A 16,711-nucleotide genomic window follows, 5' to 3' on the forward strand; every position below is an offset into this window, starting at 1 on the left:
CATGTTGTGTATCAGGTTCTTTGGTTTGTTTGTTGGTTGGTTTGAGGATAGCTACCCTTCTTCTTCTTCGTTGGCATAACATGACATGATAATGTCGGTGATGAAAAGTTGTCAAGTGATTAAAAAGTTTGAACACAACTGATTAAAATAAGCAGCGGAAGCAACATCAGCAATCAACCACAGCATCGAAGGTAAACCCAATAAACAATTGGAGGAGAAACATACATACATTTGAAGATTAATAAAATTGTATAAAAAGAAGGCACTAAGAATACGAGGCCACCGTAGCGCAAGGGTTAGCATGTAGGCGGACGCAGAATACCTCGGTTCGAATTCTGGCGAAACAATCGGAAAAAAATTTCAGCGGTGATTCTCTCTCCCAATGCTGGCAACATTTGTGAGGTTCAATGCCATGTAAAAACTTCTCTCCAAAAAGGTGTCGCATTGCGGCACACCGTTGGGACTCGACCATGAAAAGGAGGCCCCTTATCATTGAGCTTAAAATTGAATCGGACAACACTCATTGATATGTGAGAAGTTTGAATTGAATTTGAATTGAATTTGAATCGGACTGCTCTCATTGATATGTGAAAAATTTTCCCCTATTCCTAAATGGAATATTCATGGGAAAAATTTGCAATTTGGAAGAATAATGTGGAATAAGCAAAATTTTGTGTAAGAGGGAACCTGGTTCTGAGAGAATTCATTTTGTTTGGATAATCTGGTAATCTGAGCTTGCTGCCAACTCTGCTATAACGTTAAGGGACCATAAGGTTGTCATGAAAGTAGGATTTGCACAAAAAAAAGTTTGTTGGTCCTCTCACACATTTCGATAGAGCCTTTTCACTTTCCTTCATTTATAAGAACCCTATCTACATGTTTTATTACAATTTAATAGTTTGCAACATATGCATGTCCTAGACAACACATTTACAGCATAAGGAATAGCGTTCGCTCATAAACGCTGCACTTTGCATTCACTTTTAATAATCATTAAATATTCATTCATTTAATTGCTTAAAGTTTGGCAGGATTTTGTTTCAACCTAATTTTATGAACTGCACAATTTGAGCCACAGTATATTCTCGCCAAAGTGAGTATAGATGCAATATGTTGCCCATGAAAAACTTTATCCATGATGGTAATGAGAGTCTATACCTGTTGCAACTACTGCCACAGTATCAACATAGCTAAAAAAAATCACCAACTTTTGTAGTAATCGGATAATAAGCACGCATTTGCGCCGAACTGTTAATCGAGAGATCCAATAACTCTTAGATCTGTTCAATCCCATGGCAGGCGGTTCGGTGTACCGGAATGACCCGAAGGAACCCTTCATCGGCCAGGGGCTGCCGCCTCAATGCATGTGCTCGTGCTTTTTCCTCATTGGAGAGGCACATCCCGGAGCACCTTCTCCAAAAGCATCTGGTCTGCGCCGGGATTGAAGATGCAAGATCGTCGAAGTAGTTGATTTTTTGAGTCGGAAGAACATATTAGATGCAGCAATCCAGGAGGCAAAGCTAACTAAAACCTGCAGCCTACACAGTTGTCAAGGTGAATGGAGCTGGGAGATTGACCTTCCTGTTACACTATTCGTACAGTATCTCGCCTAAGCCTGGTGCTAGTGATCTCATCATGGAATGTATGGGACAAGTAGTCGAGTCCGATACCGACCAGATAGAGCGATACAACGTGTATAAACCGTCCACTGGCAATTGTGACGCAGATAGTGAGCAAGTTTCTAGGCCCGTGTTAGTGGTCTACTCTCTGACCATTAATGACCATTACATTTCATGGCATTGTCCCCTCGGTAAAGACCAGGGTATTCTGTCAGGAATATAAGCAGAAACATCAGATTTCAATCCGACATTTCGTTACGAAATCATGTCAACTATCTCTGGCTTTCCTTTTCCATTAGCAAGGAAAAATCTCCGATCATTGAGCTCGTCTCGAAAGAGAAACAAACAAATTTAATGATCTTCGACCTGGCAGCTATATCCAAATCTGGACCGATCTGGGCCAAATTGACGAAGGATGTCGAAGGGGCTAACACAACTCACTGTCCCAAATTTCAGCAAAATCGGATAACAAATGTGGCTCTTATGGACCTAAGACCCTAAATCGGAGGATCGGTATATATGGCAGCTACATCCAAATCTGGACCGATCTGGTCTAAATTGGCGAAGGATGTCGAAGGGCCGAACACAACTCACTGTCCTAAATTTCAGCAAAATCGGATAATAAATGTGGCTTTAATTGGCCTAAAACCCTAAATCGGGGGATCGGTCTATATGGCAGCTATATCCAAATCTGGACCGATCTGGGCCAAATTGACGAAGGATGTCGAAAGGCCTAACACAACTCACTGTCTTCAATTTCAGCAAAATCGGATAATAAATATGGCTTTTATGGGCCTAAAACCCTAAATCGGCCGATCGGTCTATATAGAGGCTATATCAATATAGTCCGACATAGCCCATCTTCGGTCCTAACCTGCTTATGGACATAAAAAGAACCTGTGCGAAATTTCAACTCAATATCTCAATTTTTAAAGACTGTAGCGTGATTTCATCTGACAGACGGACAGACGGACGGATATGTCAAGATCGTCTTAGATTTTTACGCTGATCCAGAATACATATATACTTTATAGGGTCGGAAATGGATATTTCGATGTGTTGCAAATATACCCCCATCCTTCGGTGGTGGGTATAAAAACTTGAAAATGAAAGGATTCGGCGAGGCCCGGCCGGGATTCGAACCTGGGCGCAAGGAGCAACAGCGAGAGCCACTGTCACTGCCATTGTCTGGCGTTCGAAGCCATCAATATAACTTCCAACTGATGCACAGAATCATGTGTATACCATGGGAGTAGCATAATTTGTGTAGACAAAAATTCAGCCGTTACACAAAAACACATGCATCTGGAAAAGTACAGTTGATAGACAGGGTTGTCGAGCGTGGTTAATATGTATTTATATTATAGAGGCGTTTTCGCAATAAATTCGGTATTCAGCCCTTGAGGCCCTCCCATCTAATATGGCTTATGAGTAATTCTGAACCAAATTAAGAAACGCGTCCCATAGTGGTTGGTTGCCTTCTCTGACTTTCCTTTCTCATTTGCAAAGAAAAATCTCCTATCATTGGCTTGTCTCAAAAGAGAAACCAAAAAAAATGTCAAATTTAATAATCTTTGCCCTAACAGTCTAAAAACTTTAAAATAAACTCCACATATTTTTCGTTAAGAAATTGAGACAGACTTCGGATCCGAACTCGGATGAATTTTCTGATTTCGTACTGACTTTTGACCGATTTCTGAATGTTTGGTTCGCTAGGATGTTAGTTCCGAAAGCCGCGCATCGACATAAGTTCCAACATCTCATCATCATCCCCACATGGCTCACACACGCTGTCACTTGGCTCACCCATTCTGCATAAGTGCGCCGGTATTCCTATGTGACCCGTAATGATACCGATAGCCATATCGACCTCCTTCCTACTTCCTTTCATTAGATCCCCCTATAGCCTGTCTTTTTATTCCCCCTGTCTTTTTATTCCCCCTTACTCTCCTGTGGTCCAACACGCATGCGGTTCATGCCATGATCAGAGAGAAGGCGTTAATCTTCGTCTTACACTCCAAGATTCTCCGTGACTATACCGTCCTGGTTGTTATAGTCCTAATGGCCATTTCATTGTTCGCAAAGATGTTCACGCTTGAAGACCATGCGTTAACATCATTCCATCAATATGAGAAAGACTAGGATAAGCAATGATCCTAATACTAAAATATCAGGCAGTGCAGTGGCGAGTGACCCAACACAGCCTAACAAACAGGAACCCGACGACGGACCCTTCACCGACTTTAAGATTTGGAAGACAAGGATAGGTCAAGATCACAATATTGAAACATTAGGCAGAGCAGCGACATGAGTGTCAATGCAGCCTAACGAACTGGGAGCCTACGATGGTACTATCATCTACTCCAATGAAGCCCTTTCAGTATTGAAATATCAGGCAGTACAGGGAATGGAAACTCATTACAGCCTAACGAACAGGTGACCGACTTCATAAAGATTCCGAAGACTAGGATAGGCAAAGAACCTAATAGGATGAGATCAGACAGTGCAATGATAGGGAAGTCAAGGCAGTCTAAAGAACAGGGAGCAGACGATGAGATCATCACCTACTCTAAAGATGCCCATCTATTGGAGACTGCTACATACGCTCTGTTAGAGATTATCAGCAAGGGCAAGATTCATATTGCCTTAATTCAGAAGCCATGGTCAAAGTTTCTGGACTTAACTATATCAACTAGCAATTATTCTATGCTAACACTAGTACTCGGCCGTGGACCTGCGTTATGTGTAATAAAAGTTTTAATTATATATTTTCCCCAGAGTTGTCAACGTCGGATGCAACAGTGGTGAGACAGGGAGACGGTGGAGCATATCTGGCATCACTTTATCTGCCTTTCGACTCTCCGACATCGCCACCCACGTTGGAGCAGCAATGGCTGGTGAGGAAAGCAAAACAGACAGGGAACGAGGTACTAATAGGGTGCGATGCGAACTCTCACCACATTTCGTGGGGTAGTACCAACACCAATAAGCGGGGCCAAACCCTAGCAGAGTTCTTGAATACTAACAACCTAATAACACTTAATATTGGTAACACTGCTACCTTTGTTAATAGGATTAGGGAGGAGGTATTAGAAGTGACAATATTTTCGGAAAATCAAATCGATGAGGTTCAGGATTGAACGGTCTCCGTGAAATACTCTTTCTCTGGCGGCCAGCGCCGAATCCGATAAGCTTCCGGAATAAATTGAAAACCAAATGGACAAAATTCGGAAGACTACTCAAAAGAAGACTTGGGCAAGATAATTTAGATTGTCCAAGCACAGAAGACATGGACAAAAATGTCAACAGGATTACTGGTGGGGTCTTTCGAAGATAGTTGTCCTCTTCGGGAAAGGAAATCATCCCAAGAAAAACCCTGGATTACTTGGGTGATTCGCAATATTGGGAAAGAGGTCCGCAGACTTTTTAACAGAGCACATCGTAAAAAACGAAAGTTTATTGGAATGTGTATTACACACGGCTCAAGGAATACAATAAGATAACTAGGACGACCAAACGTGCCTCCTGGAAGCTTTTCTGTGAACACGTCGATAGCTTTAATGATTCCGCCAAGATAAAAAATGTCTCTCAAAAATCCAAGTCCAAATTGAAACTTTAGTTGACGACATGGGAGTGTTACTACAGACGGAGGGAGTGTTACTACAGAAGGAGGTAGACTATTTGGCGCCCCACCTGGCCAATATTTTCACAGCGAGCATGGGACTTTCATATACTTCGAAATTCTGGCAGAAAGTATGGGTGGTATTTATAACCAAGCCCGGCAAGGCAAGTTATGCGACATCAAAGGCCTAAATACCTATTAGCCTTACGTCCTTTCTACTTAAAACCATGGAACGTATTGTGGACACCATGATAAAGAGTAGGAGATTCAGCGGATTGCTCAAATACAAACAGCATGCCTAAGTCAAGGGAAGGTCGGTGGAGACTGTCCTGCACGAGGTTGTGCATAAAATGGAAGAATCCTTCGATGCCAAAACTGATCCAATCCTTAGACCAGTACCGGGCCGACCCGGTCCTAAGAGACTGGATATAGCATACGCTAAGGAACAGGTGGATAAATTGTGTATCCCATGGCATAAATATAAGGGAGAAGTGGCACAGGTCACGCAACAGGGGGGTATTTTATTGTCACTCCTATGGGTAACCACCATAAATGACCTATTCCGGATGCTGACTGAGGAGGTATTTGAACCAGTCTACTACGCAGACGATGTTATAATACTTCCAAGAGGTAAGGATCCGAACGAGCTATGCAGAAGGGTCGAAAGGGTCTTGCATATGCCATATGACTAGGCTCGACCCAGAGGTCTTAATGTTAACCCAGAGAAGACTGAAATATGCCTGTTCGCGAGGAAGACAAAGGTGGGCCAATTTGACGCGCCATGTTCCCAAAATAAAACGATTTTGATATCTGATCTAAGGTGTGATCTTGGACAGGAAACTAAATTGGAAGTGTCACTTTCAGGAGCGTATTGAGAAGACTCACAGATGTTAGGCACTATGTAGACGGGCCGTAGGATAGAAATAGGGCCTGAATCCAAGGATAGTCCACTCAGTAGATTGGTGAACTACTATGGAGAAAAAGTACAACGTAAGGACCATTCAATAGGTTCAGAGATCATGTTGTCTTGGCATAGGCGGAGCGATGAGGACCACGCGCACTAGGGCACTGGAGACTGGTGTGATGGTAGCGCGAGGACGTCGAATGTGAACATCTTTACCGACAATAAAATTGCCGTAAGGGCAATAACAATCAGGACTGTAAGGTTACGAAGGGTCTTGGAGTGTAAGAAGGAGATTGAAGCCTTCTCTCAGGATGGCACGATCCGCATCGTTTGGGTGCCGGGCCATAACGGAGTAAGGGGAAATGAAAAAGCAGATGAATTGGCAGCAAAGACCAGAGAACTGCCGTCAATAAACTTGGTTAACCCGAAACCTTTCGGGTCGACGCAATCCGATTTAAGGGCGTGGGCGACAAACGCGCGTATTAAACTGTGGAAAAGCGAAACAAGCGATACGACGGCGAAAATCATTAGAGGACGAGGCTATTAAAGAAAGAAAGTAAGAAGGAGGTCAGTATAGCTTTTGGTGTCATAACAGGACACATAGGATTACGAGCTCAATTATGCAAAATCGGTGCCGCAAGTGATAGCATTTGTAGGGCATGCGGGGAAGATCATGAGACGTTGGAGCACTTCCTTTGTCATTGCCCGGCTTTCGCGTTAGGTGGAGAACCAATACCAGACATGAACCAACTTGGGGAGTGGTATTGAAAACTATTAAGAATTTTGTAAGTAGGACTTCCTAATTTAAAATTTTCTTTTTAGAGGTTATTTTATAGTTTTTAGAGCGCACAACAAGCAGATTACTGGCAGATTACTAGGTGCATGTCTATAGTGTCTAACCTAACATGATTCCAATCACGCATTTCGTGCAGGACCGCTTTACGGTCAGGTTGTCGAATATCGATCTCAGTCCGTGCCACATCAATGTGGACCCCACTCACGCTCCAAGCTCTAGTTTTGATTCCTATGTGTAGCAGAAACTTCCACATGGAAATACCACAGTTCCGTTACACCAACACTGGGCCGCTGGCTGCAGATCCTCTAAATTTACCATATATGTGGTATTCGATCCAAAACCTCTTTTAATATATCTAGGTTTCCTTCGCCATCTCAATTATTCCAGGATTGTGTGAACTGCTCCTATCTTCTATTCACTCTCCCATAGCCTTAAGTCCCATAGCCGCAGTGGCTGCCTCATACTTAAACAGTATGTCTATGGGACGGAAAGCTAGAATAGTCTCCAATATCTTAGTGGATGTGGTCAAATCACGCTCCTGCATAGCCAGTGGAATATTCTCCAATTCAGGTCCCATATCAAATCCATTTATTTACATAGTTCCAAACATCTATCAACCTTCTCAGTGGGAATTGGATTTGATACATCCAGTTCAATTTTCAATCCAGAATCACTCCTTGTCCAATATCAAGATCATCGCCTCAAACCTTCGTCTTGCTAGTAAATAAGCAGATTTCCCTTTTCCAAAACTCTTTCGACCCTTTTGTGAGTTCCGATTTTTGTAGCTGATGCCGACTCCTATTCCTTAGAAGTAATATAACATTGTCTGCATAGTAGACGAGTAAAATGTGGCTTCTCCTGTGCTTTTTTGCCCCTTATACTTACTTCTTGGAACCCACAATTTATCCACCTGTTCGTCAGCAGGTGGATTGTGCAGTCCCAAAGAACGCGGCCTACCCGATACTGGTCTAAGGTTCAGATCATTGTTAAAAGTCCCTTTGAAGTCAATAAATACCGACAAAGTGTATACCATTGAATCGAAGGATTTCTCTATTTTATGCACAACCAAGTGCGGGTCGTCTCCTTCGATCTCTCCTTGACACGGGCATGTTGCTTGTATCTGTGCAATTCGTTGGCTGTCGTACTCTTTGCCATGGCATCCCCTATACGCTCCATTTTCCAACCAAATATAACAAACCACTGTACAGGCAAATCATTATAACAGATTCTAGTTATCCACAAACAAGCACCAATATTACGCCATACAACACTAAAAAGAAATTTTTGTTTTTTTTTTTTGTATATTTCAGATGCAGGCGCATAGCTGTAAAAAGTCGGTAAGTTTTCCCATTGCCATCTTAACTTTAATATTTTTAGTGGAAAACTTTTCCATTTTATTTTGCGTAATTTTTATACAGCAACTTTTAGTGGAACATTTTGCAAGTCATAAAACCAAGCAAACTCTCGCTGAGAGATAGGTAACAAGAGTTAAAGTTAGAGTTATGTAGGAAAATTGAAGAATCTGTGACTGGCTGGGGAAGAATTCACATTAGATTAGTTAACTGATATATGGGGAAAAATTATTTTAGAAATTTAGCGGCACTCTTTTGTTTTACCCACCACAGTAGGATAGGGGGTATATTCATTTAGTCATTTCGTTTGCAAAACATCGAAATATCAATTTCCGATCCTACAAAGTATATATACTGCGGATCGTCGTAAAATTCTAAGACGATTTAATGATGTCCGTGTGTCTGTCCGTCCGTCTGTTGTAATCACTCTACAGGCTTCAAAAATTAAGATATTGAGCTGAAATTTGGCGCAGAAACGTCTTTTTGATGCACGCTGGTTAAGTTCTTGAACGGACCAAATCGGACCATATTTGGATATAGCTGTTATATAGACCGATTTTCCGATAAAGGGTCTAATTCCCATAATAACTTTATTTTTTTATCCAATTTTGCTGAAATTTCAAACAGTGAGTAGTTCTAGGCTTGCCGACATCCGCCCCAAACATGGTTTGGATTGGACTATATTTACACATAGCTTTCATACAGAACGATCTCCCGATAAAGGGTCCGAAGCCCATAAAAACATTATTTTTTATCCTATTTCACTAAAATTTGAAACAGTGAGTAGTTTTAGGCCACCCGCCATCCGAACCAAATATGGTACAAATAGAACTGTATTGAGATATAGCTGTCATATAGACCGATATGCCGTTTAAGGGTCTGAAACTCTATCACCCGATTTTGTTGAAACTTGAAATACAAAACTCAACACTGACTTATATTTATTAGACCACTCAAAGTCCGTGCCGAATTTGGGTGCATAAGTTATCCAATTTTCACCAGATTGTGACGAAAGGGGGTTTACATATATAACCGAGTTGGTGGGTATCCAAAGTTCGGCCCGGCCGAACTGAAGGCCTTTTTACTAGTTTTTCTTCTGTTTAAAGATGCCAAAAAAAATAATTCAAAAATATTTCAAAATATTTCAAGTTCGCCCGGCCCGAACTTTGGATACCCACCACCTCGAGTATATATATAAACTATCTTCCCTCAATATCCTGTAAAAATGCATAATTTATTCCCCCATAGCAGCTTTATCGAAATATGGTCCGATTTGGAACCAAGTCGACATGGATATTGAGTGGTCTAATAAGTACAAGTCATTGTTCAACTTTGCAGAACAAAATATTGGTCCTTTTGGTAGCCATATCTAAATATAGCCCGATGTACGACACGGATGTAAAAAAGCCTAACATAAGTAACTGCGTCAAATTTGAGCGAAATTGGACAATAAATGCGCCTTTTATGGGCCCAAAACCTTAAATCGACAGATCGGTCTATGTGGCAGCTATATCCAAATTTGCACCGATCTGGACCAAAATGCAGAAAAGTGTCGAAGAGCCTAACACAACTTACTGCCCCAAATTTCGGCGACATCGTGCAATAAATGCGCCGTTTATGGCCCAAAAACCTAAAACCGAGAGATCGGTCTATATGGCAGCTATATCCAAATCTTTACCGATCAGGGCCAAATTGTAAACAGATGTCGAGGAGCCTAATTTAACTCACTGTCAAAAAATTTGGCGACATCGGACAATAAATGTGCTTTTTATGGGCCCTAAACCTTAAATCGAGAGATCGCTCTTTATGACAGATATATCGAAATATAGACCGATCTGTTCTATATTGCAGAAAGATTACGAAGGGCCTAACTTAAGTCACTGTCCCAAATTTCGGCGAAATCGGACAATAAATGCGCCTTTTATAGGCCCAAAACCTAATATCAAGAGATCGGTCTATATGGCAGCTATATCCAAATATATACCGATCTGAGCCAAATTGAAGAATAATGTTGTAGGACCTAACAGAACTCACTATTCTAAATTTCGGCGAAATCAGACAATAAATGCGACTTGTAGGCCCAAGACCTTAAATCGAGAGATCAGTCTATATGACAGCTATATCCAAATCTGGACCGATCTGTTCTTTATTGTAGAGAGATATCGAAGAGCCTAACACAACCTTAAATCGAGAGATCGGTCTATATGGCAGCTATATACAAATCTGGATCGAAGTGCCTCATTTAAGTCACAGTCCAAATTTAGACGACATCGGACAATAAATGCGACTTTTAGGCCTTAGACGTTTAATCGAGAGATCGGTCTATATGGCAGCTGTATCCAAATCTGGACCGAACGAATCCAAATTAAAGAAGTATGCCTAAGGGCCTAACGCAATTCACTGTCCAAAATTTTGGCGAAATCGGACTATAAATGCGCCTCTTATTGGCCCAAGACCTTAAATCGAGAAATCGGTCTATATGGCAGCTATATTAAAATCTGGACCGATCTGGGCCATATTGCGAAAAGATGTCTAGGGGCCTAATTTAACTCAGTGTCAAAAATTTCGGCGATATCGGATAATAAATGCGCCTTTTATGGCTCCAAAACTTTAAATCGGGAAATCGGTCTATATGGCAGCAATATCCAAAACTGGACCGATCTGTTCTATATTGCAGAAAGATGTCGAAGGTCCTAATTTAAGTCACTGTCGAAAATTTCGACGATATAGGACAATAAATGCGCATTATATGGGCCCAAAACTTTAAATCTGTAGATCGGTCTATATGGCAGCTATATCCAAAACTGGACCGATATATTCTATATTGAAGAAAGATGTCGAAGGGAAATTTCGTCCCAAATTTCGACGACATCGGTCAACAAATGCGCTTTTTATGGGTCCAAAACTTAAAATCGAGAGATTGGTCTATATGGCAGCTATATCCAAATCTGAACCGATCTGAGCCAAACTGAAGAAAGATGTCGAGTGGCCTAATACAACTCACTGTCCCAAATTTCAGCAAAATCGGATGATAAATGTGGCTTTTATGGGCCTAAGACCCTAAATCGGCGGATCGGTTTATATGGGGGCTATATCAAGATATAGTCGGATATAGCCTATCTTCGAACTTAACCTGCTTGTGGACAAAAAAAAAAGAATCTGTGCACAGTTTCAGCTCAATACCCAATTTTCAAAGACTGTAGCATGATTTCAACAGACAGATGGACGGGTATGTCTGGATCGTCTTAGATTTTTACGCTGATCAAGAATATATGTGCGTTATAGGTTCGGACACGGATATTTCGATGTGTTGCAAATGGAATGACAAAATGAAAATACCCCCCTCCTTTGGTGGTGGGTATAAAAATGATAACTGTGGTAGACCTTTACTAATGAAGGGTTCTTTGTTAAGTACTACAGAATAATGAAACTTGCCTAAGACGGAAGTCACTCTCAGCTTGTTCTCGTATTGGACACTCGTCCAATTCTCGTCGCAGACACTCAGCGGTATCGAGTGCAGAGTCTCAGTGAGAGGCCGGTCGGCAATGGCTCTTGCTTAAATACTGAGCCTATGATACGAGTTACTCGATATGACAGGGAGAGTAATTAGCACAGGGTAACTGACACAATGGATTAGAATTTCATTATCGCTGAGAATGGGCAAGTACATATGCAAACTTTTTTTCTAAGTTTGTTTGCCTATTAGGGCGAGGATAATTTTTCTAATTATGTGTTTATCTCTCTTTCGAGTTGAGCTTGAATTGGATACCGTTTTCTGATAGAAAGAATTCTGCGTCTCTTTTTCTAAAGAGGTCTTTTTCTTCTAAAACAGATATCTTAAAGATTTCCTTAAACAGGCTCTGAATAATATTTTCATATTAATTTCCCCGTAAATTTCATTTTATTCATTGTTTCAACTCTAATTTCAAGCCTTTTCGAAGCCATCTGTTGCAGCAACAATTTACACAAAAATAAACAACAAATACATCACGTGCATCGAATAGGAATGCTACTGACATGCGCCAAAAGCGCCATGGAAGGCTAACAAGTTAAACGGTCTAGCTAGCAAATTACCTCAGAATTTAATGACTTTGCAGCTTTGGAAAAAACATAGACTAGAATAACATCCTGAAATAAGGAAATGAAAGAAATTACCCGCAAGGAGGATAGACAGCAAAACAAAAATTTATTGCAATTTAATTTTATGGCCAGAATTTTTATCGCCGTATCCGAGAAGGAGATACCAAAATTACCTACAAACAACAGCGTCAAGCCAAAGTGTGGTAGTGAAGCATTTTGATAGCCATAAAGCCACAAACGTAGTTGGGAAACTGAAAGCAAACATCCTTGCAGGACGTGAACACCTTCTAAGGTAGATAATCTCTCGCACATATTAATAATAATTTCGTCATTAAATGTGGACTTGTTTTGTTATTTTTATAACCAACTTTCCCTGGAGCTTGCGTCTGCTGTTTCAGAAATCTCAGTGGTCGCAGGTGTAAACAGCTGCCATAAAAATTGGTTTAAATCATCAGCATCTCGGCAACAATTGCCTCTGGTGTAGCGTAGCCAGAGCTTGTTCTTACAATATTGCGAATGCAATGTGTCTGAAGACTGGCTAAAACAATTGCCAAAGTTTAGTTTTGATGGCTTTTTGCTGTGAAAAATAACTGTGAGCTGGCTCCAAACACACCAGCGGTCACCAAAGGAGAGTTAAGCGAGCAGCAGCGGACGCTTTATGAATGTTAAAGGAGCAGTTTTTGTTCTCAAAGCTGCAGTCAGCGAGAGAAGCCAATTTTTAATGCCTCATTAACTTGCCTTAAACATAGAGGCAATGCAATTATCAATTGCACAATGGGATTGTAATTAGATGGTGGCGTTTAAAATTTCCTATAGAAATTAAATTTTGACAAAATTTTTGTATAGAAATAAAATTTTAACGATGTAAAAAAGGTACTAATTTCTCATAGAAATTTTATTTTTCTGTAAGAAATTTTGTGAAAATTTCATTTCTGGATAGGATTTATTAACAAAATTTATAAGTTATCTACAGTAGCACCTCTCTCCTTGCGAGGGGAAAATGTTTCATTTACTGAAAGCGCAAAATACATGGGTGTTGTGCTGGACAGGAAATTGAGCTTCAAATACAAAATTTTGGAAAGGGCAAGAAAGGCCACTCTAGCCCCATATACCTGCAAGAGAGCCATTGGCAAAGGTTGAGAATTTAGACCGCGTGTTATGCATTTGGTATATACTGCAGTTGTTAAACCTATAATGCTATATGGTGTTGTGGTCTGGTGGACGGCTCTTCAAAAGTCCACCTACTGTTTAATACTCAACCGGATCCAAAGGATGGCTTGTTTGTGCACCACAGCCGCACTAAGGACGAAACCATCTGAGGCACTGAATTTGGTGCTACACCTAATGCCTCTGGACATTGTGGCTACCCAAATTGTGACGACCTCTGCCGTGAGGCTAAGGAAGCTTTATCTTTGGTCATGTGGCGCCTACAGACACTGTGTTATCCTTGATACAATATCCGATGTTCCAGGCAATGTGCCTGGAGCCGCTTTTTGATAAAAAGTACATTACCACTATTTCTGATAGAACCGCTTGGAACTACAATATCCCTGGTGAAAAAGTTACATAGACTTCTATACGGATGGTTCCAAACTAGGGCGGCTTTAAGGTGTACTCTCAAAAACTAGAACTGGTCATATCGAGAATGTTACCCAATCATTGCAATAAAAGAAATGCTGGAATGTCTACGTCCGACGGAACTCTTGGCTTAAAATCTTGGGGTTTAAACCTCGTGTCATGCACTGGGTATATACTACAGTTGTGTTGTGGTCTGGTGGACGGCGATTCTAAAGTCCACCTACTGTTCAATATACAACCGGATCCACAGCCGCACTAAGGACGAAACCATCTGAGGCACTGAATTAAAATGCTACACCTAATGCCTCTGGACATTGTACCGAGGAAAATTGTAACGACCTCTGCCGTGAGGCTAAGGAAGCTTTATCTTTGATCATGTGACGCCTACAGACACTGTGTTATCCTTGATATAATATCCGATGTTTCAAGCAATGTGGATTACACCATGCCTGAGCCGCTTTTTGATAAAAAAAAACAGTACCACTATTGCTGATAGAACCGATTGGAACTACAATATCGCTGGTGAAAAAGTTACATAGACCTCTATACGGATGGTTCCAAACTAAGCGACCAGGTGAGTTCTGGGGTGTACTCTTAAGATCCAGAACTGGTCATATCGAAGAGGTTATCCGACCAATGCAGTGTAGAGATCCTTGCAATAAAGGGAGTGGTGGGAAGGCTAAGATATAATGTCATTACGACGATTGGCATAAATATCTTCTCAGCCAGCTAGACAGTCATTAAATCCCTGGATAACGTATTTCTGAACACACAAAAAGCAGAGCTCTCAATGAGATGGCTGAACAGTTCAAAACTCACCTGTTCTGGGTGCCGGGCCACAGAGATATCCCAGGGAATTCTAAAGCAGACGAGCTTGCGAGACTAGGAACTACCTTACACACTCCAGGGTCTGCCTCTAGCGACATGTAAGCTATGTTTTCAGGACCAGGCCCAAAGGTCAACGAATGATGGATGGTCACAAAGAAAGGGGCTGTGAGCATTCCAAAACTATGTGGCCTCATCTAGACTTGAAGAGGTCTACGGCTTTGCTGTCATTGGCTAGAATAGACGTCTCAATCACTGTGTCCGTCATGACAGGTCACTGTCTAAACGGAAAACATGCTGCCAGACTGAAGGTTGCCAGCAACAACTTTTGCAGAAGCTGTAGGGATACCGAGGAAGAACACCTTCTGTGTGTGTCCCGCACTAGCAGTTAGAAAGAGTTCCACTTTAGGTTCTCATTTCTTTGATAACCTGTCTGATTTAGCGGATGTGAACTTTCGCAAGTTATTGGGCTTCTTAAAGTGATCTGGATAGTTCAACGGTAGGAACCAGAAGGTATCTTTCTTCAGCTATTCCTGCGGTATCACAATGGACGAAAACTTCTAAGAGAGTCTGACGGCAGACTGCCGAGAAAGTGATACAGGGCAAGCCGCAGAGCGGTCATTTTATCACGAGTCTTATGGGTGACCACCATAAATTACCTATTACGAATGCTGACTGAGGAGGGCTTAGAATCCGTCTGGAACCCAGACAATTTTATAATACTTCAAGGAGATAAGGATCCGAAATAACTATGCACAAGGGCCGAAAGGGTCCTTCACATGGCATAATCTGAGCTAGACCTATTGGTCTTAATTTTAACACAGAGAAGACTGAAACTTCCTGCTAACGAGAAAGACGAAAGTGGGCCACTTTGACGCACCACGTTTCTTCAATATTAGGATTTCGATATCTGACAAGGTCAAATACTTACAGCGGTCAAAAAAAGTATTCATCATTAGCAAAATTGATAATAAATTCACTTATTTTGGGTAATTGAAGAAAATTTAAAGTAAACAAATAATGCAGTTTTATGCAATAGTTTATTTTTCGTAATATGTTTTAAAATAAATTCAAAAAATAAATTTAATTAGCGCAAAAAATTCAATTTTATATAATAACACCAAAAACAGAACAAAAAAAGTATTCATCATTGATGTGCTATCATCAAAGTCAAATTCAAATATTATTTGGGAATCCCCCTTTTCTGTTTTATTTAGTAAAGGAGGCTTTGCCCTTGACAGCAAATATTTAATTTCATTGAAAATATAGTTTTTGTCAAAATGGGTCGTAAGCAAAACGAGGTTTCTGATGAGGTAAAAGTTTTGATAATAAAACACCACAGGAATGGTTTAACTCAAAAAACTATCAGTGAAATATTAAATAGACCACGATCTACTATACAATCCATCATCAGAAAGTGGACAGAAACGAAAACTGTTGACAATAAACTAAGATCTGGTCGACCAAAAGCACTTTCAGTTGAAGATGTGCGTTGGCTAGTGCGGCAAGTTCAGAAAACTCCGAAGACAAATGCGACCATTCTTCGTAAAAACACTATGGAATATTTAGGGAAGGAAGTTACTACACAAACAATTCGAAATACACTCAAAAAGCATAGTTACAGAGGAAGAACTGCACGTAAGAAGCCCTTTATAAATAAAATAAACCGAGTGAAAAGGCTAAACTTCGCAAAAATGTATGTAAAACAGCCCGAATCATTTTGGAAAACAGTCATTTTTGCAGACGAGAGCAAGTTTAATCTTTTTGGGTGCGATGGAAAGGTCATAGTGTACAGAAAACCAAATACAGAGCTTGAAGAACGAAAAACAGTTGCTACTGTAAAACATGGTGGAGGTGGTTTAATGGTTTGGGGGTGTATGGCGGCTTCAGGAGCGGGAATTCTTGAAATTATTAATGGAGTAATGGATCATAAGT

The sequence above is a fragment of the Stomoxys calcitrans genome, chromosome 4 (genome assembly GCF_963082655.1).
Source record: "Stomoxys calcitrans chromosome 4, idStoCalc2.1, whole genome shotgun sequence".
Classification (NCBI taxonomy): Eukaryota; Metazoa; Arthropoda; class Insecta; order Diptera; family Muscidae; genus Stomoxys; species Stomoxys calcitrans.